The 24,624-nt window shown below is 47.9% G+C and overlaps 1 long non-coding RNA gene across 2 annotated transcripts in view; it reads right to left on the reverse strand.

Moving 5' to 3' along the window:
* Positions 1-528: 528 nt before the first annotated feature.
* The window catches only part of LOC131506954 (uncharacterized), a 72,294-nt gene continuing 48,198 nt past the window's right edge, over positions 529-24,624 (reverse strand). For both annotated transcript variants that reach the window (XR_009259243.1, XR_009259242.1), the window contains exon 3: positions 529-3,647. This is a non-coding gene — a long non-coding RNA (uncharacterized LOC131506954). The remainder of the gene's footprint in view (positions 3,648-24,624) is intronic.

Consider the following 24,624-nt stretch of genomic DNA (forward strand, 5'->3'; position numbering starts at 1 on the left):
GGAGACTTCTCGTCCGTGTGGCTTTGTCTCCCTCTAGTGGAAATCAAGGGAGCTCTAAAAATCTCATTAACCTGGAAGACTCCTCGTCTATTTTCCTCTTCGAGATCTCCCGCCCTTCCTCACCCTTGCTTTATAGGCTTTGTTTGTTTCTTGTTTATCTTTTCGTTTTTTTACTATTAAATGGCCATCAATAAGGAAATGGAGTACGAGCCAACAAATAAAATAGTAAAATGTATCTGGTTCCTCGCAGAGTTCCAAATCATACTGCTAATTTACTAAACCAAGTTATGAAATAATATAAACACATAACTCCATGTTTACATGTGCATATATATGAGTATGAGTAGCCTGAAAAGTTTGGGGGAAGATCTGCAGAAATGCACACCCAACGCCGTGATTTCTGAGGAGGAAGAGACAGAGATTTTGCTTTACCTGTAATGTTTGCATTGTTACATGAGAATGCACTTTGTGAAATTAAAAATTAATGAAAGTAGCCTTTTTAGTATAAAATTATGCCTTTGGAAAGAATCACAGTATTCAATATGTATTTAAATTGCTAGTTACAAAGTAATACATATCGTATGATTCCATTTCTTTCAATAACATGTGTGCATGCATGGAAAAAAGGCTGGGAAAATATAAACAAAATGTTTACCAGTAGTTATTTCTGAGCGGTGGGGTCAAGGCAATCTTTGTTATTTACTCAATCATCTTTGTCAGTGCTGTTGGTCTATACTTTCGTTTTTAATCTTTTGTGATACTTGTGTTGTATGGGCATACCACGATTTATTTGTCCAATCTCTTATTGATGGACGTTGAAGCAGCTTCCAACATCTTCCTATTGTAAACAATGCCGTTAAGAGACATCATTCATGACATAAGGACAAATTCTGGAGGGGGATCCTCTGGGTCAAGGAGCGTGGCACATTGCATTTTGATATATATTACCAAACCCCTTCCCAGGAACGTTTGACTCATTCTCAATCCCCCTACCTACACGTGCAGACATCGGTGTAGAGAGTGTCTGATTTCTCACGTGTCCCCAATCCTGAAAATTGTCATTTTTCATCCTTGGCAGTCTGATGGGTATAAAAGGTGACTTTGTTTTCACTTGGGTTTCTTTCATGACCAAAGTGGTGAGATAAGACTGGTTTTCCTGATGCTTTTTCTTTTCTTAATATGTATTCCCAGAGCAGTACTCTCTTAATTACAGATAAAAAGCCTTTATACTAAGTCTGGCTATCTGATAGGAGACGTGTTCCTTCTGCGTCTTCCAGTTTCGCGAATTTCTTGACTGTTGTTTCCTCTTCCATGTCGTTCTAGAATAAGTGTATTAAATTCTGCAGAACACCTCAGTGGTGTTTTGATTGTATTGCTTTGCACTTATAAGCTGGAAAAAGTTGACATCTTCTATGGCTAATCATGATATATCTTGCCATAAGTCAGATTTTTTTTGTTTGGCATTCTTCATTAAAGTTATCTAATTGCCTTTACAATGGCGACTCTAGAGTTACATCCTTAGCCTACAGCACACAGTCAGGGAAACAAAGATAACAACCACCAAAGGAGAACTGAAAAGCAGGACCTGACTCCTAAGAGTCTAGTAACCATATGCATCTGCCCACAGTTTTACAGGCAGTGGAATGTTCTGCAGAAGAGGGCCGGCCGCGGGTTCCATCCCCGTTCCTCCCTGACGTGCTTGGGCAGGTCACTTGGCCTAGCTAAACTTTAATTTCTTCGTGGGTAAAATGGATTTAATGATAGTGGCCCCCTTGTGCCGGCAATTGAGATAATGTGTTGTCTATAAACGTGTTAGCCCAGTGCCTTGCATGCAGGGATGAGGATTTTTAAATGTGGCCTTTCCACCTTTCAGCTGTGGCACCAAATACTTGCTGTGTGATTCGACCATGTTCACCAACCTTTTGGTTCCTGGGGCTTTTTTCTGTTGTGAAAAGGGGTGACCGTAGCATCCAATCTCGGGATTTTGTATGTGGGTTGAGAGTGGATATTCCTGGGTACAATAAAGACCAGACGAGGGTGGCCATTTCACTCCAGTGATGTCACTGGTCACGTGCTCTGCTGGGGGGTGGGGGGTGCAGAGAGAAGCCCCAGGGGGGTGCTCCTCAAGAAGGGAAGGCATAACTAAACCAGGGAATATGCAGTGGAACAGGCCAAGTGGGCAAGCGGCACCCTGTGCAGCAGGGGCACCCTGGGGACCGGGCTGAGGGGCTGGGATGGGGCAGCTTTGGCCCAAGTAAAGGGGAAGTGGAAAAAGTTCTGAGTTTCTGAGGCTAACTTGGCTGCTTGTTCTAGGGTCTCTTGCCTTTGCATTGGGGCCATGTGACTCAGTAGTACCCTGGTGCCACCTGCCACAGAGCCACCTCTGGCCCAACTTTGGAAGAATAAAGATGGCTCGTGGCCCCAGAGTTGCCCCCCCTATAACTGACTCCTGATCTGGGAGACTGGTCAAATGACCCCTGCTGGACCCTCCCTGCTCAGTAACCCTTGCTGCTTTTTTTTTTTTTTTTTTTTTTAAACCTCCCTCAGCCCTCTCCGGGTCCATGCAAGGTGCTTAACCTCTCTGAACCTGTTTGCTCAGTGCTAACATGGGAAATGGCAAACTTCTTCCCACAACCAGGGGCATTGAGACTATCAGCTTAGCTAATGGGTGCAGAAGGGATTTGTGGAGAATAGAGCACCCTGCAAATTTAATGTCCTTTCTAGCCCTGAAGGCTTAGGCCCAGCTGTCACTTAGCCTTACAAGGCTGGGTTTCCTTGTCTGAGAGTCAGGGGTAAAAGTGACACGTCCCCATGAAGTTTCTCACTGATGTATTCATTCATTCAGCCAACCAGCTTGGGGGGGGGGGGCAGTGCTAGGCACTGTGTGGGCCCCAACCATGCTCAGGCCAACCCACCCCCTCCTCTCTTAACTCCACCCACCAGCTGCTGTGTTATCCTGCTTCAGGCAGGAGAGGAGGTTCCTGGTGCTAAGCCAGACACCAGAGCTCTGCAGAGGGAGAAAACTGAGGACCATGCGGGCATTTTGCACGAGGCTACATTTATTCACCTACAAGGGACTACCCCTTATTATGAAATTATCTCTTTGTATCTAGACAGATTGTAAAAAGGTCTATTTCATTTATGAAGTTATGGTAACCAGAGGTGGGAGTTGATTTTCTAAGTGTTCTTCTCTGGCAAAATTAAAAGTTGGCGACTGGTGTGGCAGGCAGAAAGGTTCTAGAATGGCCCCCTGTGATCCCCTCTTCCTGGTATTCAAGCCCCTGTGTACTCTCCTTTTGTGCAGGATGGGCTGGGCCCAGTGACTCACTTCTAACAAATAGAACACGGCAATAATCACTTCCACAATCAGGCTACAAAAGATCGTGACTTCCACCCTGCTCTTGCTTCCACACCCGGCTTGCACGCTTTGATGAAGCAAACTCCCACACAGGAGACATTGATGCGTGGAACTGAGGAACTGAGGGTGGCCTCTGGGCAACAGCTGGGAAGACATCAGTCCAACAATCCTTGAGAGTAAATCTTGCTAGCAGCCACATGACCTTGGAAGAAGGTAGCTCCCCAGTTAGTTCCCTTCAGATTACTACGGCCAGCTGCGGGCCCGGACTCGGATGAGAAGACAGGAACATCTAGGACACAAAATCGGTTGTAAAGCAGTTTGTTAGACACAACGGTCAGTATATATCTCAGTATATTTTTTTTAATGTTCCTGGTAGGTGCGATCCAAACTTCGGGCACGAGTTGTGGTAAGAAACTGCTCCCTACAACTCCTTTGCAGATGAGCATGTGAAATGGTAGCCTAAGGGTGGGGAGGCAGCTCCTGGGCAGGCCTGCAGTCTCATCTTGGCTGGTGCTCTCTTAGCCAAGTGGCTGCGGGCAAGTTACCTCGACTTTTCTGAGTCTCGAGCTCCTCATCTGTGAAATGGGTGTAATACAGCTCTCCTAAGCAGTAAGGAGATAAGTGTGTAAATACCAATAACTACCATTTCTAGGATGTTCTTTTGTGTCAGGGCCAGTGTTAAGTGCTTTACATGCATTACTGCATTTTATCCTTACAAAGGTATGAAGTAAGCTGTTACTACTCCCCGTCTTGAGATGAGAAAACCAAGACTCATAGAGGCCCTGGGACCATTCCGGAGTCTGCCAGTCTCCAACCCCAAGGCACAGGAGTGCCTGACGCTTTGCAGGCCCTGGAGGAACCCAGAGGGACTTGGGTTGTGGAGAGACAGGGTGCTCTATTCTCCACAACGAATAAAGGCAGGAAGGAAGCAGAAAGCGCTCCAGTGTGTGCTTTCTTACTGTGACCGCTAGGTGACAGCAAAGGCAGGCAGACCAGCCTCCAGCACTGAAACTGAGCTGAAAGTTGACTCCTGAGAATAAATTAGTTCCGCTGAAAATGGATTCCTGCTTTATTTCCCTAAATATTTATGGACTGCTTGTTATGTGCCAAAGGATTTATAATAATTACATTAAGGCTCCTCACAACCCTGTGAGGTTTGTTATTACCAACTTTCAGGAAGAGGAAAGAGGCTAAGTCACTTCCCAAGGTCACACAGCTAGAAAATGGCATGCATTAGGTTAATCATTTGGCGTGACTCCTTCCAGAACTTTCCCATGCCAATAGACTTGAGTTGCCATATATGCGACTTGTTAATAAGGGGAGAGAGTTGCGGTGCCTGGGTGGCTCAGTTGGTTAAGCATCCAACTTCGGCTCAGGTCACGATCTCACCGCTCATGAGTGAGTTCGAGCCCCGCGTCGGGCTCTGTGCTGACAGCCTGGGGCCTGCTTCGGATTCTGTGTCTCCCTCTCTCTCTGCCCCTCCCCTACTCATGCTCTGTCTCTCAAAAAATGAATAAATGTTTAAAAAAAAATTGTTTTCAAAAAGAAAGGGAGAGAATAGTTTTGTTTTACATGTGTTTTTCAGAGTTCTGTTTTTGCATGTTCTTCAACTTGCTTCTCTCACCGGCAGTGAATTTTGGAAACATTTCCAAGGGAGTCCATGCTTTACTTTTCCATAGCGTGGTTGGATCACACAATGTCTAGATAATCAACCTCTGTGGACAATCATTTGAAATACTTCCAATATGGTTATGCTTTTACCCGCTCCCTCCCGCAAAAAAAAAAAAAAAAGAAAAAAAAAGCTTTCACAAACATGCATGAACAGATGAGCCTGTAGTAGCATTTCTGTTCCATTGATTCCCAGGAAGGTGACCCATGGGTTGTTGGTCATGTGTGTGGTTGTGTGTTGAGAGAGATGCTAATCACCCACCTGGGGGGGTGTGCCCACTATCATTCTCATCCACAGTGAGGGGGGAGTCTGTCTCTCCAGCCCTGCTGGTGATCAGTGCTCACACTTTTTGCCGATTTAATACAAATGGTTTTTTGGTATATATTTCAGCATCCTTCTTCCTTGAGGTGGGTAGTGAGAGTTTGGGGAAGCAAGAATGTTCCAGCGGGAGTGCCTGGGTGGCTCAGTCGGTTAAGCGTCCTTTTCTTAATTTCGGCTCAGGTCATGATCTCACAGTTCGTGAGTTTGAGCCCCGCGTCAGGCTTTGGCTGGCAGCATGGAGCCTGCTTGGAATTGTCTCTCTCCCTCTCTCTCTCTGTCCCTCCTGCTCCTTCTCGCTCTCAAAATAAATAAATAAACTTTAAAAAAGGAATGTCCCAGGGGGAGAGATGAGAGAAGAAAGTGTCCCCTCCCAGGCAGACACTCAGGCTGAACGCATACCCCCTGTGTGTGCACAGGGCACAGACACATTGAAAAGCTGCCAGTCTTTTTTAAGTTGCTGTGTACAAATCCCATCTCCACAGCCAGACCACAAGCCCACTAGGTTACGTTTGTGCTTTTGTTGACATAAGCTGAGAGATTGCTTAAGGGCAGTGGCTATGAGAGGGATGAATGGGCGCGGGGGGGGGGGGGGGGTGGGGGTGGGGGGGGGTGGGGGGGAGGGGGGGAGGTAGAACTGCAGGCAGTTGGGAAATACCACTGGGGAGAAGGTGGAAAGGGACAGGCAGGACTTCTAGGCCCCACCCTGTGACTTCAGGTGCAGACGGAGACCCCTAAGCTTCCTTACAGTGCAGAGGGGGTTTCCAGAATGTGGAGCTATCCCTAACATTAGAGACCCCTGGGTGAAGCCCCTCCCACTCACCTGGCACAATCAGGCCTTAGCCCCAGGGCTCCACTCTGCCCCCTATCAGGAAAGAGCCATGATTATCCCCATTTTACAGATGAAGAAACTGAGGCTCCACGAGGTGAATACACCCAGTGGTGTCAAAGAAGTGGTGAGCAGTACATAGCGGGCATAGGCTCAGGGAAACCAAGCTAAGTGGTCCCGGGGGCTTGTAGGCACACAGGGGAGGTGGAGACTCCCCAGGCAGGGCCCACAGCAGCAGAACCAGCAGGCGCTCCCAGGGAGGGAAGCCTGGGTGTCACTCTTGTCCCACCCTCTCCTGGGGCTGCCCGCCCCTCCCCGAGGCACATGTTATCTGTGTCCTGGGCACACAGCTGCAGACTCTCACCAGCTGAGGCCCTCCCTGGCAGGCAGCATCTGACCTTTGGACATGTAAACAAACCTTGGCCTGGCCCAGGGTGGCCCTGCTCGTTGTCCTTGGGGCCTGCGGATGTGGGTACACGCAGACAGGCATGTGCGCATGCGTTCAGCGTCCTAAGAGCGCCTTTGAACCTCCACGCGTCCACTTGGAGTTGAAGCTGGGGGCCGAGGACGTCATGTGCATCCTGCTGTCTGCCTACACACTAGGGACTCTCAAGACTGGTTTCAGGGCCCAGGTTACTTCCTAAAAGAGGACCAAGCTGGAACCAAAGGATCGCAAGGGAACCTGAGGATCAGAGAGGGCATGAAATGTGCCCAGAGCCACACAGCGGACAGAGCCAGGGCCATACAGACCAAGCAGATCACACCTTCTCTGGGTCTCAGCAGCTTCGTCTGCCCAGTGGGGAGAAGCCTGCTCACACTTCTGACTCACCACCCCATCCCCCTGCTGTAGACCCTCACCCTGCTGGTCCTTACCACCAAGCTCCTGTTATCTCCAGGGCCACGGAGCCTGCTGATTTCTGGAACAGGGCCCACCCTCCCTGGGGGGACCAGATGGATGGGACTGCAAAGGGCTGCTCAGGCCTGATACGGGTCTCAGTGTGCCCCAGTCTTTATCAGTGGGCCTTGGGGCTCTGGGCAGGCATGTGGCCCCGTCTAGGAGAGAGAGCAGTGAGGAGACGGTGCCGGGATCCTGAGCAGATGAGATACAGGACAGGAATGTTTTCAGTAATTTTTTTTTTTTTTAATCTATACTGCTTTCTCTGATTGGGAAAGTAATTTAGGCAAGTTACAGTAAGCTCAACAGAAATAGTTTTGAAAGTGAAAGTACCTATAAATGCACCTCCCAGATGTAACCCGTGGGCCCAGATTGGGATCACCCTTGCAGATTTTGCCTGTGCATAGACTAACATTGCCAGTTATTGGCTACACTGAAATCATACCGTAGAGCTCAGTGTGGTGGCTCAGAGTGTGTCCCAGGTCCCAACAGTGTGGCTCCTTGGCTTCATACCCAGAGTCCCGCGTGGCCTCATCTCTTTGGACCTCAGTTTTCTCTTCTGTAAAACCTCATATGGACATTGTCGAGGTTTAACAAAGTAATGCAGGTGAGGCTCTTAGCCTGGGCCTGGCCCACAGTGAGCTCTCAACAAATGTCAGTGTCAACAGGACTGTCACATAATTTGCCTTTATTTTTCATTCAACAACAAAACATGGACGTCTTTCCATGCTGATGCCAAAGTTGTAGCCCTCTCGTTGTGACAAATCCAGAGCTTTCTTTGTGTGTGTGAACCATCATTTTGTTTTTTAATCAATTTTATTATGGTATAAGTTGCATACAATAAAATACACTCGTTTCGAGAGTACAGTTCAATGACTTTCAAAAATTATATACTCATCGGGGCACCTGGGTGGCTCAGTCGGTTAAGTGTCCGACTTCGGCTCAGGTCATGATCTCGTGATTTATGGGTTCAAGTCCCACATCGGGCTCTGTGCTGACAGCTCAGAGCCTGGAGCCTGCTTTGGATTCTGTCTATCTGTCTGTCTGTCTGTCTCTCTCTCTCTCTGTGTCCCACCCCCGCTTACTCTCTGTCTGTCTCTCTCTCTCTCTCTCTCTGAAAAATAAACATTAAAAAAAATTTTTTTAATTATATAGTCATGTAACCATCACCATAATCAAAATCCAGACTATTTATGTTACCCCAGAAGTTCTTTCATGCCCCTTTGTAGCCAATCCTTTGCCCTCACATCTTGCCCCAGGCAACCCCTAGACTGTTTCCTGCCCCTATAGCTTAGCTTTTCTTTTTCCGGAATTTTGTTTCAATGGATTCATACAGTAGGCACTCTTTGGGGCTTCTTCACCCCATCCAGTGTTTTTGAGCTTCACCCACATTGTTGTGTTACCAGGAGGTGACTGCTTCTCATTGCTGAGGAACATTCCTTCATGTGGTTGTCTCAGTTTTTAATATCTGTGCACCTGCTGTGGGACATCTGGATTACTTTCAGTTTGGGGCTATTATTCCCTCGTGTTTAAAACTCCAATGAGGAAGGGGACAGAGATGGTTTCTAAATGTTTACTCTTGCCTTATAAATGATACTGCAGGGAGTAGTCGTGCACATTTTTATGGTCAGTATTGCCAGAGAAATGCCATGGCACTAGAGGCACAATAGAAATTTTATAAGAAATAAAGCTCCCCCTCCAGTCCAGCTGGGGACACAGAGGCCCAGGCATAGTGAACAATGTGCCCCAAATCACCCTGTGAATCAGTTTGCAGGCAGGAGAAGACAGAACACAATTCTGTGCTTACCCATCTGTCCCCAGGGCCTCAAACAAGGAACACCCCCAGTGTATCCCCTAATGATGTTCAAGACCTCGATGATGATGATGGTGATGACGGTGATGTGGTCACAGTGTTGACTACCAGTATTGAAAGCTAGGTAGTGTTCTAAGTGTTTTGTGTCAATCGACTTACTTTAATCCACACAATACCCCAATGAAGGAAGTAAAATTGTTATTTCCATTCTATAGTTAAGGAAACTGAGGCACAGAGAGGTTAAGCATCTTGCCTGAGGTCACACAACAGCACATGGGCCTGAGTCCCTGCTGAGCAAGGGAGGAGGGGTGGCTCAGTGCATACAACCAGAATCAGATGCCAAGTGGCCTGGGCCTTTTGTCCCCAACTTGCTGTGTGGTGCGAGTGGTCCAGCTACGTCTCTGGGGCCCAGGTTCTTCACCTGCCAAAATGAAAAGGGAGCAGTGTGGCAAGATGGTTCTCAGGATCCTCTGACTGTGGTTTAGACAATTTTCTAGGGCTGGGATGCCGGGAGAAACAGGGAGCTGGGGGCTTCACCCCCTAAAGGGGGTCAGGAGAGGAGGTGGTCTGGTGGCTTTTCCAGGAGGGATATTGGAGGTCTGGTCTAGGTCCCAGTGACCAGGCTGTTGACCCTGGGGATCTGGCCTCTGTGCCCTGGGGCAGGTGAGGCCGGCTCTCCTGTCACACTGCAGGTCACTGCTGGCTTACACGCCCAGAGTCCCTGGGCATCTGTGCCCACCGCCCACCACCTGAGAGTGATGTGCTCCTAGTCTGGAAGCCCCTCCTCTGCCCTCCAGGCCACGTGTCTTCTCCCTCCCTTGGCCCTCCCTTCAGGACCTGTGCTATATCTGCACCTGCCCCCCAACCCCTGCCTCCAGCTTCAGTGAAACCACGTCCATGGCCCTGCTCACAAATCTATGCCATCTAAAAGATGTGAACTATATACGACATTTACTGAGCACTGTTGTAATTTGCATAAATTAACATTTAATCCTCCCAATGACCCTGTGATGTAAATATCATATCATCACATTTCACAGAAGGACTACGTGAGGTTCAGAGGGGTTGAGCACTTTGTCCCTGGTCACCCAGCACATACAGGGCATAGCCAGGATGCGGGTCCAGGCACTGTTTCCAAGTCCAGAATCTCAACAACCACACTACCTCTCCCTTCTTGGGGTACCCCAGAACCTCTGGCTCCTTCCTGATCGCATTCCTCCTACAACATTTGTCCATCAGCGAGGGGCTGGAGTGCGATGCTGCTGTTAGGAACACACTTCCCTAGAGATGATTATCTTGGGTTGATACGACTGTTACTGGCTATGTGCCTTTGAGCGAGGCTCATAACATCTCTGAACCTTATTTTGCTCATCCATAAAATGGAAATGACAACAGGAAGTACCTCACAGAGTGCTGACCACTGGTTCTAAAGTATGGTCCAGGGACCCCTAAGTTCCCCAAGACCCTTGGGATCCATGAGGTCAAAATTGTTTGCACTCTAAGACCAATGTATTACTTGGCTTTTTACTCTCATTCTTTCATGAGTGTACAATAGAGTTTTCCAGAGGCTACGTGTCACGATATCTCACAACAGACTGAATACAGAAACAAGTATGAGAACCCAGCTGTCTCCTTTTAAGCCAAACATTAAAGAGATTTGGAAAAGTGTAAAACAATGCTACTCTTCACAATTTTTTTTCAAAAATAAGGTTATTTTTCATAAAATAGGTTCTATATTAGAATGTGTATTGTTATTTTTATATTAATCAATATTTATTATATATGTTTTAATTTTTGATACAGTGAATGTTGATAGATATAATGACCACAAAAAAGAAGATCTTTGGGGTCATCAATTTTTAAGAGTATAAATGGGTCCTGAGATTAGAAAGTTTGAGAACGGCTCTGGGAGTACAAGGCACTGGCTACTTTTGTGGAGGGAGAAACGCTCAACCTTAAACTTGCTAAAACACATCATTCTTTTTCACCAGGGCTGTGTCTCCCCTCCTCTGCCTGCCCTGTTAGAGGTCACTGCTAAACCGCAGGTGGCTGAACACTGGCCAAGAGACACATGTCAGACCTTGGCCCTGGTTCCACCATGGTTGATTGCTATGTCACCCTGGACTAGACCCTGGGATGCTCTTGGCTCTCCTTTTCTTCACCTGAAGGACAGTCATGGTCAGCCAAGCAGATTTCTCAGGCACCTTGAATTGCTAACATGTGAAGAAAGTGTGAACAGTCTATCCTAAACCTGCCAGCCTTGAGGTTGGAGCTTGAGAACACCGGGAGGAATGCAGCCATTTGCCCCCAGCCTGGGTGGTGACACTTGCTATAGCCCTGGTCAAGAGACAGGATGCCAGTGTGGGAAAAGCTCCACAGTGGGTACTTCTGGTCTGGGTTTCTAGCCTCTGCAAACTCTTTGTGGTGCAGGACCCGCAGCCTCCTGGCGCCTCAGCAATGACATCTGTGAACGGGAAGATTGCTTGCTGATGTTCTAGCTGGGACCGGGGAAGCCCCAGTCATGCACACCTCCTTTCCCTTTGTCTTGTCATCTAGAAGATGACAGGGTACAGAGAACACTAAACAGGGAGAAGGGCTGGATTGGAAGCTGAGCAGCCTTATCTGACTCTGCTACCACCCCAAGTGACCTCAGGCAAGTCCCTGTCCCCATCTGAGCCTCAGCTCCCAGGAATTTGAAATGGGCACAGCCTGGTTGAACTTAGAGTTGGCTTCTGCATGCCCTGCAAATCTGATGGCTGGTTGGGGATTCAGCAGACACTCCTTTCTCAGGGCCTCATATCCCACACTGAAATGCCATCCCTAAACATCCTTGTCTTTCTCCAGAGGGCCAGTCTGTTCCTGAGTCACTTAATAAAACTTTATTCAGCACTTACTATTAAGAAGCCACAGGGCAGACTGGAGCCCAGATATTTTCAATTCTTTGTATTCCATTCTACTTAATCAGGACTCCAGGTACATTGATTTGCAGCCCAGGGCTGCACTAAAGAAAAGAGAGGAATGAATCATGGTCTTTGCTTATAATATGCCTGGGACCTCACTAAGAGAGGCATTTGTTCATTCGTTCAACAAATACCCACTGAGCACCGACTTTGTGCCAGGTCCTGTGCTATGAACAAAACAGACCCGAGCCCCGCCCTCATGGAAATTACAGTTTAGCAGAGGAAGCAGACATGAAACAAATAAACACACAAGTACAGGTATTATTATACATTCCGATGACTGACATAGATGGTATGAGGTGGAAAAATAGGAAAGATTTTTCAGTGGGGATTGTGAACAGCTGTTACTAACACATCTTAAAGAGAGTAGCATAAGCACATAAGAGTTTACTTCTCATAATGAGCAGTCTGAAGGCAGTGGCTGCTGGTATTGGTTCAGTAACTCAGGAACAGAAGCCTCTGTTGTACTTCATGTTCCCAAGATGGCTGCTAGAGTGTCAGCCTTCACGTTTGTATTCCAGATGGAAAGCATGGAGGATGGGAGAGCAAAAGGGTACACATTGGTTCTCTATCCCCCTTTTAAGGAGCCTTCACAGAAATCCACACAACCTCTGCTTATATCGTATTGGCCCGAACATAGTCCCATAGCCACACCTGGCTGGAAAGGAGGCTGATAAATGAAGAAATGAGCAGGGTATCCTTACTGAAATGAAAATTCTGTACAAAGAGTGAATGGGAAAAATGATATTGAGTAGATGTATTCATTGCCTATTGTCACCGTAACAAATTAGTAGAGGCTGGGTGACCTAAACAATAGGCATTTATGCTCTCACAGTCCTGGAGGCTGGAAGTCCAAAGTCGGTATCACTGGGCCAAAACCGAGGGGTTCACCGGGCTGCACTCCCTCTGGAGGCCCTTCAAGAGAATCTGTTCCCTGCTTCTTCCAGCTTCCAGGAGCTGCTGGCATTCTTTGGCTTGTGGCCATGTCACTCCAGTGTTCGAGGCCAATATCTTCACATCTCTCCCTGCTTTATCTTCGTGTTCCCTCTCCTCTATATATGTGATGAGCCTGTCCCTGTGTCTCTCTTATGAGGATACATGTGATTGCATTTGGCCTGGCTCCCCCCACCAGATTGCCCAGGATAACCTTCCTGTCTCGAGGTCCTTAATTTAATCACACCTGCAAATGTTACCCTTTTTCTAAACAAGGTAACACAGGTTCTAAGGATTAGGGACAGATATCTTTGGGGACCACTTTTCAGCCCTCTACAGTAGGGTACCTCACTTTCTGTTCCCTGCAACTCCATTTAAACTGACGGTTGCCCAAAGAAGAGATACCACACCTGAGGTGGAAATGGCACATGGGAGTTAGCCTGGGGAGGAGTGGGGAAGAGTGTCCCCAACAGAGGGAACAGCATGTGTGAAGGTCTGAGGTGACAAAGAGCTGGCCATGTGGCCAGTGGGACTGGTAAGGGCAGAGTGCAGGAGAGAAAGATGAGCTGGGGTCCGAGAGCACGGAAGCCATGTAGGGTCGTTGTCTTTATTCTATTTTATTTTTTAATTTGTTTGTTCGTTTGCTTGTTTTAGTAACCTCTACAGCCAGCGTGGGGCTTGAACTCACAACCCTCCTGAGATCAAGAGTTGTATGTTCTTCTAAGCCAGCTGCTCCTATTCTATTTTTATCAATTTTTTTAAGTTTATTTATTTATTTTTGAGAGAGAGAGAGAGCATGTGGGCACACATAGGCATGAGCAGGGAAGGGGCAGAGAGAGAGGGAGAGAGAGAATCCCAAGCAGGCTCCTTGCTGTTAGTGAGGAGATGCTCAGGCAGCCATTTGAAGACTGACGTTGTCGCCATAATCCAGGGGAGGAAGGATGGCAGCTTGGTCGGGGCTGTAACTGGGGGCCAGGAGCAGTGGTCAGAGAGGGTATAGGGGTTGGTGATAGATTGGATGGGGTGGACCTACACCGTTGATGCTGGACCACAGGATTCAAGGCTCTCTCAAAAAATAAAAACAGAATCCTGTAATTCTATGGTTGAAAGAGACCTTCTATCATTTCCCATTTGGGGAAAATGCGTCCCAGAGAGGGAACTATGAAGGGGCCAGAGTGGGCCCATGGAATCCTGAGGGGCTTCCTGGAGGAGGTAGAGGTTAATAAGCTCTGGATGGAAAAAGGGAAGGGTTGTAGGGGCACGTAACATATTCGGCCTTATAATAGCACTTCAGGAGCGCCTGGGTGGCTCAGTCGGTTAAGCCTCTGACTTCAGCTCAGGTCATGATCTTGCGGTTTGTGAATCTGAGCCCCGTGTTGGGTTCTGTGCTGACAGTGTGGAGCCTGGGGCCTACTTCCAGTTTTGTGTCTCCCTCTCTCTGCCCCTCCCCTGCTCTCTCTCTCTCTCTCTCTCTCTCAAAAATAAAATAAACATTAAAAAAAAATAGCACTTCACTTTTTCCAGGTTTCAAATCTTGCCTTCTCTTTCTAGCGTGGGAGCACTTTGGGCTGGGGATGTGTCTGAGTTTATTCACCAAACCCAAGGTATGTAGGACAAGATAGTGTGAAGGTCACAGTGGAGAGCAGATGACCTGGGACAACCCAGTGCCCTTCTAAGCCTCAGTTGCTATATCTATGAAATGGGATAATCACGGTGCCTACAAAATAGGATTGTTCTGAGGATTCAATGAAGTAGAGAATTAAATATAGGGTTTAGTAAAAAGCTAACGAAGCTTAAACCTGTCAGAGCCCCTCACTAGCTCTCACACTTCCCCTGGGAGGGGCCCTCAAAATGCATTCACACAGTGATCAGAGGGTGTGGGGCCAAAAATGTAAGATGAAGTATAACAGAGGTGTGTCAGGCAGTTAATTAGTAAAAGTGTTATTTATTTGGATTTTGTGATGTTTACGGAATTGGTCGCTTTAAAAACTATGTTATTTGCTGTGCTTTCTTCTCATGTGCTAAGTAAACATTCCCGTTGGCACTAATTTCATACCTAGAATTGCGTGTCTTGCACTCGTCTTCCTAAGGAAGGCTCCTAAGATTGTGTGAGCTTCGGGCTTCACCACCCCTGCGCCCAGCGGCCCAGAGGCCCAGTGGCCCAGCAGCATGCGCTGTCCCAGTCTGCCCACGGATGGACTGAAGGTCGCCTGTCTGGAACCAGTGCCGAGAGCAAACAGCAGGCACCTAGGGCCATCTCTCTTTCTACCTGTAAACTCTCTTCCCAAGACTGAACTCTGTGGGGGCAGGAATCTCTTCTTCTTGACCCTCAGCAGACCCCCAACACTCACCGCAGCACCTGGCATGGGGCAGGCGTGCTGTCCAGAGCAGGTGAATGAATGAACATGAAGGAATAAAGGGTGCCCCTGCCTAGTTCTTGAGACACAGGAGTTGGGGACCAAACCTGAAGACAGGACAGTTCATGAGCAGGCTAACCTGAGCTTTCCCAAGGACTCCTGGGTGGGCTGACCCTGGACCAAAGCCCCCCCCGGGGGCTGATTCAGAGAGAGGACTAGATGGCCTTGGCTGATTAGAAGAACAAGTTCTACCCCCATTGCTGAGCCCCAAGAGCACCTCTCAGAGAAGCCTCTGGTTGGGGCCACCACACCCCTGACTGCATGTCACTGGGACCTGCGCCTTTGTCCCCTGACCTTGGACTGAACTTCAGACTCAGGGCAGGCTACCTACAGGTTCTCAGGGCACAGGGTAGGCAGAGAACAAATCACCTGAAGGTAAAGTGGGAACTGACACGGTTTACTTAACCTCTCTGTACGTCAGGTTCCAGATGTATAACTTTGAGCAAAATTTTCTTCTGTGTTTATTTATGTATTGTGAGAGAAAGAGAAAGGCAGAGAAGGAATCCAAAGCAGGCTCCACGCTGTAGTGCAGAGCTTGATGCGGGGCTAGATCCCATGAAACCATGAGATCATGACCCGAGCTGAAATCAAGAGTTGGAGGCTTAACCGACTGAGCCACCCAGGTGCCCCTTGAGCAAGCTTTTACTTCACCTTTCTGAACTTCAACTTCCATATCTGTAAAATGGGGCAATAACAGTTTCCACTTCAGGCTTGTGGTGAGGACAAAGTGGGATGAGCCCTCTGTAGCTTTTAGCACAAGGTTTGGCACATAGGGAGGCTCAACAAATACCATGTATTATTATTCTTTCTTCTTATTATTTCTAAACACCTATTTGTGGAAGTTTTCTTTGATTGAAGGTGAGATGAGAAAAATTAATATGGGAGAAAGCCTATTAATATTTTTTTTAAATTTTTTAATGTTTTTAATTTATTTTTGGGACAGAGAGAGACAGAGTATGAATGGGGGAGGGTCAGACAGAGAGGGAGACACAGAATCGGAAACAGGCTCCAGGCTCGGAGCCATCAGCCCAGAGCCTGACGCGGGGCTCGAACTCACGGACCGCGAGATCGTGACCTGGCTGAAGTCGGACGCTTAACCGACTGCGCCACCCAGGCGCCCCGAAAGCCTATTAATATTAATATCTCCATTTCCTTTTGTTTTTTTTTCTAAATTTCCATTAATGTATTGCTTTTACAATAAGAAATAAGGCACAGAAGCCACATATAAATTACAAATACACCCACTAGATCTGTTTAATAAATACTGTGAAGAAAGAGCTGAAATGTTAATGGTAATTACCCCCTCTGGAAGTTAAGAATAAAGATGGGTAATTTTTATTCTGTTAGTAATACATTTTCCAAATGTTCTACAGTGAGTACGTGTTTCTTTCACTAAGTTACTGGAAAACAAGACTAAAATCTTATTCAACTCTCTATTCTGTGATTGTGTCCTTCCCACTAGTTTTACATTAGTGTTCTTTCTCTGAAATCATGATCAGAATAGATCATTCATTTTTTAAAATCTATTCTGGGAAAAATTTTAAATGGACATCCCTGTTCCCATTTTTTTGCCTGCAATTTCATTGGTCTGCGAAGTCTTGTTATCTGATACCCATCCACTGTTCTAGATGAACTACCTTATTTTAGAGATGGGGAAACTGAGACCTAGGAAGATGAGCCTTCTAAAAACACAAGCTTGCATTCTAAAAACACACAAAAAATACAAACAGTAATATTACAAACATCCAAGTCTCCTCCTCAGAATTGACTGTTAAGAATTAGTTATATTTGCTTAATCCTGTGTTTTTATTTTTTTAATTACAAATAGACTCAACGCCCCATTTGCCCCCGTCTCTGCCCCGTCCCTCCTCCCCATGGCCCCCTCAGCCAGCCCGCTATCCACTATCGACTATTGTATGCAAAACACATGGGCAGTATTGTTTAGCATATGTATTTCAAAATTACATAAATGGCATCAAACTGCACATATCATATCATTCCACCACTTGCTTTTTTCCCTCCCTTCTCAGCATTATGTTTTCTAGGTATATCTGCATACATATAAACTCGGAATCATTTCTCTTTAGTATTTAGTATTCTAGCTGGTATATCCATTCCCCTTTGAGGTCCATGTAGGTTGTTTCCAGATGACGTTTCCAAGGTCACAGAGGAGTCAAATGCCCTTTCTACTACCCAACAGCACAGACCCATAGTCACTCTGACAAATACAGTTCAGAATTCAGAGCTCCACCACCGTACCCCTGGTCATGGGTGGGATCCAACTGTGTTCCTGGACCCAGACTCCTCTGTTCTCCTTATATCCTGGGGCCCCAGAGATTCAAGGCAGCTGGGCTTCACAGTATGGGCAAGAGGGGGTTTACAGGCAAGGGTCTTTCCTCAGGGACGGAATGCTGAGAGACCCCTGGGCACTCCTGGCCTGGACTTCGTTATTCCAAAATGTGGTTAGGATTGCCAGACTGTTTTCAGTGATCAACAGAGGACAAGGCCTGTGGCAGTCATCCGTGCTGTTCACCAAATATTCCAGTTCTCTCCACTTGGGGCACACGGGAGAACACACGTCCCTTCCCCTTTAGAGTTAAGCCTATAGGATTTGCTTCATCAAAAAAAAAAAAAAAAAAAAAGTGAGAGGAAGTAACAAGTCACTTCCAGGTGAAGCTTGAGGAGCCAGTGTGCCTTTGACTACATTCTCTCTTGCCTCCTGGAACGGCAACCGGCAGTGTTCAGGTTGGGGACAACATACAACAGAACCTATGGCGACCCCATGACGAATGCCTTAAGCCCTTATCTTGGGGTTGTTTGTCACTGCAGCATAACCTGGCCTATCCTGCCTGCTACAGGGCCATGTCTGGTGGGCCCTACCTACTATGAGCCTAGTGATAAGCTGTCCTTTTTATTATTATTATTATTATTGTTTATTTATTTTTGAGACAGAGAGACGGAGTGCAACTGGGGGAGAGGCAGAGAGAGAGAGAGGGAGACACAGAACCTGAAGCAGGCTCTGAGCTGTCAGCCCAGAGCCCGACGCGGGGCTCGAACTCACAAACCATAACATCATGACCTGAGCCGAAGTCAGATGCTTAACCGACTGAGCCACCCAGGCGCCCCAGGACCTGTCCTTTTTTTAAACACAGGTTTGCAGAGTGCAAGATAAGTACTCCTCAGGGGCCCTAGTGGAATAAAGAACTTTAGGGCTGAGAAAACAAGGAATTCTCCATCCTTAAAAAGCACTCTGAGTTAGACAAAAGCCTGAAAGTGTCGTTGTCTGGCTGAGTTTCCTTTGTCTGGTGAAGGATTAAATGAGGTACACAAACAATAGGTACCTAGGACAGCCCTCGGCACGTGATGAGCTCCGGGCTCCAAAGATGTTCACTGAAACCTCATTGGTAACAAGAAAAACTTAGAAGCTGAGTACAAAACAATAGGGGAAATAGTTAACTAATCGTATGTCCATATATAGTCGTCCCTTACTTTTGGAAAGGTTGCATTATGCCACTTTGCTTTTACAAAAGATCTATGCTAGCACCTACCTTAGTACTCCATGAGCGACTACAAGCCAGAGCCTGTGCAGCTAACTCACTCCTGAATTCCTGATCCACAGGAACTTGGGAGATAATAAATAATTGTTTTAAGCCACTAAGGTTTGGGATCGTTTGCTACATAGCAATAGGTAACTAAAACAATTACACAATCACAGTACAAGGAAAAATGATACCTTGGATATCTTTAAAGGAAAACAAAACAATTGCCACATGACTCTCTTGGTCCCCGAGAGTTGGAAGAACACTTCGGCACAGACCATCCTCTCTTATACGCTCACCTGGCCACGTTCTCACAGCTCCTGATAAGCACACCATTTTTCTCTGGCGTCAGCTCTAAAACGGGCCTCCCGTCTGTCCCTGTGATGGCGTTCTGTACCTTTCCTACAACCCAATTCAAACAAAAAGCACCAGAACAATATATACCCTGGCTCGGAATAAAAATAAACTTCATACACTGATAAAAACTTGGCACCACCCCTCAGAGGTCATGAGACCAGTCCACTGTGCTAGGGATTTCATCAAAAGCTGAAAAAGGGCAACTTTTAAGCCGACCCCCTCCTTCTGCCCAGGCACCTCCCTGCCTTCTCCATGCCTCCCATACTTCCTCTGCACACCCCAGCTGGAGAGGAGCCCCCCTTCCTATGGAGAAATCTGCTTTCAGCGGAGAAGATCAGGGTGGTTAGACTTTGCAGTGACAACACTCAGGTTCAGATTCATCTTAGCTCTGTCACCCTAAGTAAGCATCATGGTATCCGAGCTTCCTTTCTCTGCTGTGAGGCTAATAATAGCACTTTCCTTCCAGAGCTGTTGAAGGGATCCAATGAGAAAAAAATTGTCCAGGGCTTAGCATAGGGCCCGGCAAATAAATAAGTGCTCATTTGCATTCATTGTTCATCAAGAATCACAGCACAATAGTGGTAGCTGCTATTTATTCAGGGCTCAGTAGATGTCTTGTATCCTTTACGTGTACTATCTCATTTAGCCCTACCAGATAGGACCTCTCAGTATCCCCACTCTAGAAATGAGGAAGCTGAGGCACAGAGAGGTGAAGTGCCTTGCCCAAGGTCACACAGACTCAGGTAATGAGGTGCCAGAACCTCCGTCTTTAACCACCTTGCTCTACAGCCCCCCAAGAGGAAATGGACGGAGGCCCTGTGAACATAGAACACCGCGGGGATTGCAGGAGAATAGGAGTGCAGGGAGAGATAGCACAGTACAGGAACACACAGGCAAGAGATGAAAGTTTCCGGAGTGCCAGAGCCTGGAGTGGTGTGAAAGTCCTCTGCGGGTGTTGTCGCCTCTGTCTTGTCTGTAGCAGGAGCCTGAGGCCTCCTGCTTGCCTGGCACTGCTACGGCTCTCCCCTCCAGCTGCTACCCAGGCCCTTGCCCAGCAGCATGGACGCCCTGCCCAGGCCTGGACAGGCCGAGAGCCCTGCTAATGGCTTCACCTTGCCCTTCCTGAGCACCTGCTCTGGCTGTAACGTAGCTCTTGCTCGTTAAAACCAGGCTCCGCTGGTGGGGAGAGTCAGGCTGTTTTATTTGCAAAAATGAAACTGCATAATGATGATAGCATCAAACGGGACCAGTTTTGGCTCAACACTATAGCATTGTATTCTCACTGAACCAGGAAAGCAAACTCGCAGAAGCAGCAGCAGCGTCTATAGCTCTGGGCCAGAGAGAGCTGGCTGGCGTGGGGCCTTCTTTCTCCACATTCGCACCCCAGGAAACCCCTGTGACTTGAACGATAATAATAAGGGCTGTAGAGGTATCACTGAAGTGCCAAGCTTTCTGTGGCTGGGGTGCATAGAGGTTCAGTTGCTGAACAAGGTGGCCCAGCTGGTAAACCTTCTGTTTGTGGCAAAGGGAAGGGGCTACCTGCATGAAAATGAGGGTCGCTGTGACAGCTGAGGCCACTGGACCTGGTGGAGATAGTGCAGCCCCTCAGGAAACATTTATCCAGGGGGGCAGTGGTTCTCAGTCGGGGGGGAGGGGTGATTCTGTCCCCAGGGGACATTTGGAACTATCTAATGTTGATTTATTTTTGAGAGAGACAGAGACAGAATGCGAGTGGGTTAGGGGCAGAAAGAGAGGGAGACACAGAAGCAGAAGCAGGCTCCCGGGTCCAGGCTCTGAGATGTCAGCACAGAGCCCGACGCGAGGCTCGAACTCACGGACCGCGAGATCATGACCTGAGCCGAAGTCGGACGCTCAACCGACTGAGCCACCCAGATGTCCCGACATTTGGAACTATCTGGAGACATCTTGCTTGTCACAACTGGGGAGGGAGTTGCTACTGGCATCCAGTGTGTAGAGACTGACGATGCTGCTGGACATCCCACAGTGCCCAGGGCAGCCCCACATCACTGGATTATCTGGCCTCAAATGTTAATAATGTCGAGCTTGCAAGACCCTGGTCTAGCAGTTGAGAAGGAGGCGGCCTCTGGAGTCCGAGGCACCAGAGGCACCTTCTTAGCTGTGTAATCAGGAATAGGCACTTGACCAACTCTGTTTCCCCTCTGTAAAACTGGGGATATTAGATTTCTGCCTCACAGAACTGAACCAATGCCCATTCATGACTTTGGGGGTCTAGCATACAGTGAGTGCACCATAATGTTGCTATTGTTAATTACCAAGGATGTGCACTCTGCAGAAGAGCACTGGCAAGATAAACAGTGAGGAGGCCACTAGAGAAACAGACCAAGCACCTGGGAGGGCCCAAGGAGACCGCAAAGAATCATTTTGGCATTCAAGGTCTTGCTTTAGCCTACATTGTTGACCCAACCTGTCACTACTCTGGATGGTCACTGGGCTGGCACAACCAGATCTTTTTCCTACTCCCACGGTCCCCACCCCATGCCCGCCAAGGGCCTCTTCCTCCAAGAAGCACCTCCACTAGCCCAACCCTTAAGAATCACATGGCCATGGGGCGCCTGGGTAGCTCAGTCTGTTCGGTGTCTGCCCTCGGCTCAGGTCATAATCTCAAGGCTTGTGGGTTCGAGCCCCACGTCAGGCTCTGTGCTGACAGCTCAGAGCCTGCTTTGGACCCTCTGTCCCCCTCCCTCCCTGTCCCTCCCCCCTTCAAAATAAAGATGTAGGGGCGCCTGGGTGGCTCAGTCGGTTAAGCATCCGACTTCAGCTCAGGTCACGATCTCGCGGTCTGTGAGTTCGAGCCCCGCGTCGGGCTCTGGGCTGATGGCTCAAAGCCTGGAGCCTGCTTCCGATTCTGTGTCTCCCTCTCTCTCTGCCCCTCCCCTGTTCATGCTCTGTCTCTCTCTGTCCCAAAAATAAATAAACGTTAAAAAAAATAATAAAAAAAATAAAACAAAATAAAGATGTAAACTTAAAGAATTACCTGTGGGGCACCTAGGTGGCTCATTTGGTTAAGCGTCTGACTTCCACGCAGTTCATGATCTCACAGTTCGTGGGTTTGAGCCTCTCATGGGGCTCTGTGCTGACAGTTCAGAGCCTGAAGCCTGCTTCAGATTCTGTGTCTCCCTCTCTCTCTGCCCCTCCCCTGCTCACGCTCTGTCTTTCAAAAATAAATAAACAGTAAAAAAAAAAAAAATCACATGATCCTTAAAAAAAACAAGGAAATCCTATCATTTGCCACAACCTGGCTGGATCTTGAAGACATTATGCTAAGTGAAATAAGTCAAAGAAACATAAATACTGTATAATCTCACTTAAATGTGGACTCTAAAAACAAAAATAAAAAACAACTGATAGAAAAAGAGATCAGACTTGTGGTTACCAAAGTGGGGGGCAGAGGGGGAAATGGAGGAAGGTGGTCCAAAAAATACAAACTTCCAGTTAGACTAGGGATGTAATGTACCACATGATGACTATAGCTAACACTCCTGTATGATACCTCAGAACATTGTTACGAGTAAATCCTAAGAGTTTTCACCACAAGGAGAAATTTTTTTTCCTTTTTTCTTCTTTCTTTTCTTTTAATTGTATCTACATAAGAAGATGGATGTTAGCTGAACCTATTGTGGTAATCATTTCACAGTATATGTAAATCAAGCCATCATGCTGCACACCTTCAACTTACACAATAATGTGTGTTAATTATTTTTCAATAAAACTGGAAACAAAGAATCACATGCTCCTTATCTCAGACGGAATCCGCAGGATAGCTACAGAGATACGTCAAGACACACACATAGTCACATCCATACAGACTCCGAAAAACACATACGTTCTCATTCATACACACAGACACACACTTGCAGCCTCAAGACATACTGGAGCCCTGGTCAGACTCAAAATGTATTCTCATACACACAGACACATCACCATAACACAGTCTCACCAAGACACATGCTCTCCCGCTCCCCGGCCCTGCCCACATTTGACATTGACACATAAAAGCAATACACACCCAAGGAGTACATAGTCACATACACAAATATATAAACTCTTGTACATATATATATTTACATACAAACTCAGGCGTGCCCCTAGATCTCATCGACACACAAGTTTAATATTAAGGCACATAAACACCTATACATATACACAAAGACACATTCTCGGCACACAGATGCATACGCAGCTATCAATGCACTTACATGCATAAACATACATCACCCAAGACACACACACACTCCTATACATCCTCCCAAACACACATGAACACACATAAAGACATTTTTAAAAAATTAGCCTCTCATAGACACACAAGTATGTTCCCACAGCACGTTTTATTCATTCATATTTATTCATTCATCCATTTATATTATCAGAAAGTTGCTAAGGAAACTTCCTTAGGGCACCTTCCAAATCCCACCTTGTGTTTCCAGCTACTTACTTGTGTAAGCCCAGCACAATGTGCCACTAGATCATTTCTCCCTTTAAATTTGCACTTGTGGATAGGCGACGTGGGTTTTCTCTCACCCGCAAGGCCCCAGGATGCAGGGCTCCGGCTCCTTCATCTCGGTCTCTAACTGCCCAGGACCCAAGGCCCCCCACCTGAAGGTGCTCACTTTTAAAAGTGGCTAAAGGTGCATTCCCTGGCACTGCTCCAGCAAGGGCAAGGGTGGCCTGTGGGTGTGGCTAGGGGGTGTATTTCCACAAGCGCTTTCGAGAGAGGGGATCAATGGGGGGTAGCATACGACCCTCCCTTCTCCTCCCAGCTGCGCGCCTCCACTATTCTCCACTCCGCTTCCCGCACCCTGCTAGTCAGCTGTCCGCAGGCCCCCAGCAGCGGGGGGGCGGGGCTTCGGCCTTCCGGAGCCCCGCCCCTTTCTCTCCTCTCGCCCCTCCTCTCCGCCCTCCCACTCCTCCTCTCCGCCTCTCCCCCTCCTTCCCCTCTGCTCCGCCCCTCTCCTCCCCCCCCCTCCTCTGCCGCCTCTCAGCCCCCTCCCTTTCCCGTCTACCCTCCTTCCTCCTCCCTCCCCTCCCCACCCTCGCCCTCGCCCCTCCCCCGCCGCGCCAGGGCCGCCGGAGGCTGAGTCATCGCTGCGGCGTACGGCGGCAGCGGGCGAGCAGGTAGGGAGAGTGCGAAGAAAGCGACGTCGTGCGCCCCATCACCCGCACCGCGAACGGGTCGGAGTCCCCGTGCAAGCCCCTCTGCCGGAGAGGCCTGGGAGGGGGCACCGATGGGGGCCGGGGCCGCGGTGGGGAGGGGCGGTCAGCCCCGGAGGGCGCAGATTCGGCCGCTCTTGCAGCAGCCGCTTTGCGGCATTCTAAAAGAGCTACACGTAGAACGGAGTCCTAAGCTTACCACATTAGGGTGGCATCCAGGCCAGGCATCTCAAGCTGGCGGCCCACGGGCAGATGTGCCGTGCTCCTGATCTCTTATGTGACCCACAGAGTGTCTATAATTTTTAGCCAGATGCCAGCATTGAAAACCATATGATATTTCACA

Source organism: Neofelis nebulosa, chromosome 1 (assembly GCF_028018385.1).
Source record: "Neofelis nebulosa isolate mNeoNeb1 chromosome 1, mNeoNeb1.pri, whole genome shotgun sequence".
Lineage (NCBI taxonomy): Eukaryota > Metazoa > Chordata > Mammalia > Carnivora > Felidae > Neofelis > Neofelis nebulosa.